The following is a 1,704-nucleotide window of genomic DNA, read 5'->3' on the forward strand; positions in this document are numbered from 1 at the left end:
TATTGTTTCATTTTTTTCTCCATCTTTCTCACAATAACCCTCCCAAGAAGACAGCATTTAAATCTTCATTTCCTTTTCCGTGAAGAGTAGTGTAGAGTCCTTCAGGACTCTACCGGTGTAGAGACCTTTTAGGAGGTTCATGACTTAACCAAATATAAAATTATTTTCAACCATTTGAGCACATAGTTCATTAAGATGTACAGAACAGAATCAAAGAAAAACCAAAGGATAGAGGTCTCAGGTATTTGAAAATCCCTTTCCTTTCTCAAGAGGTTAAGTAACATCAATCCCTCACTTCTTGACCATAGAGGAATGGACTGTTGTATGTAAATTGGGCACCTAAGATTTTCTATTTAAAGGTCTGCTTTGGTCAATTAAAATAGGACTAAGATGTTCTTTAACTAGGAACTGTTTCTCTGTTCTATGTGACCTCTCTAAACTTTTAATGGGAACAGTAGGGCTATATACAATCTGAAAAAGATAGATAAAGTTCAGGATTAACAAAGCAAGATTATGTGATTCTTAAAAATTTTATATATCCCCATAATTTAAATATTTATATTTTCAAAGGTGCACTTGAGCAAGACACTGAGCAAGGGTAAAAACTTGCCTAGACCTATTCACTTTGTACATATGATAGGATTCAGACTTACGTCTAATGGATTCTTTGTTTTAGTATTTCTATCCACTTTTGGCACCTAACTGAATGAGTGAATTAATTAATTGGTGAAAATAATTTTATATATAGGGGGAAACACTGAGCAATACTTTCTCTCATTTTAATTATTTTTGCTATTTTTAGTGTATTTTATGATTCCCTTTGACAATCTGTTGAAGCCCATTAACCTTTTCTCAGAATTTTTCTAAATGTATAAAATAAAATGTATGAAAATAGAAATCAAACCAATAATGCTGAAATAATTGTCAAAATATATTTTTAAAAAGCTTGTGGATTCCATATTAAGAACCATTAATCTAAAACATGTTAAGTATGCAAATGAGATTCGTTCACATCTTTGTTCTCCCATGTACACAATTACTTTTATATATATCAAGGTATTCAAGTAGAGATCATATGTCACAGTACATCTGGTCTGGCTAGATGGTGAAGTCTCCTGGCTTTAATTCTGAAGTCCTCTGGGGCTTCCCTGAGGCTTTGTATCTGAAATAGAACAAATCTGGGAAAACCAAAGTGAGTCTGTGGGATGTTGGCCAAGTCTGTGCATGCTTCTGGAGTTGATCCGCAGCTTAATTTAGCAATACAGGACTATATTTTATAGAGCCCTGATGAAGACTGAGTTTACTGGAAGAAATTTTGGTGCTTTCCATTTCTCTTTATCTCTAAAATAATTAATCTTAAATTGTATACACATTAAGATACTTTTTAGTATTGTCATACTCAGTAAATATGCTGGCTTAGTTTTGCTGAACTTTTTACTCTTTCTCTTATTTCTTTTTTATTCTGATATATTTTAATATTATGGCTATATAAAACATAAGATATCTATAAAATTAATATATTTTTAAGTATTACATTAATAATATAAATATAAAATAGATTAATTTCTTTTATTTTGAAATGTTCTCTGATGTCTTTTTAGCCTGGCAGCATTCCATAAATTAGAGTCTTTCAGATAAGTATATGAGTTCAACATATTTCAAGACAGATTAGTTACAGGGCCAAATTTGTTTGGAAAATATGTT

The sequence above is a fragment of the Monodelphis domestica genome, chromosome 2 (genome assembly GCF_027887165.1).
Source record: "Monodelphis domestica isolate mMonDom1 chromosome 2, mMonDom1.pri, whole genome shotgun sequence".
NCBI lineage: Eukaryota > Metazoa > Chordata > Mammalia > Didelphimorphia > Didelphidae > Monodelphis > Monodelphis domestica.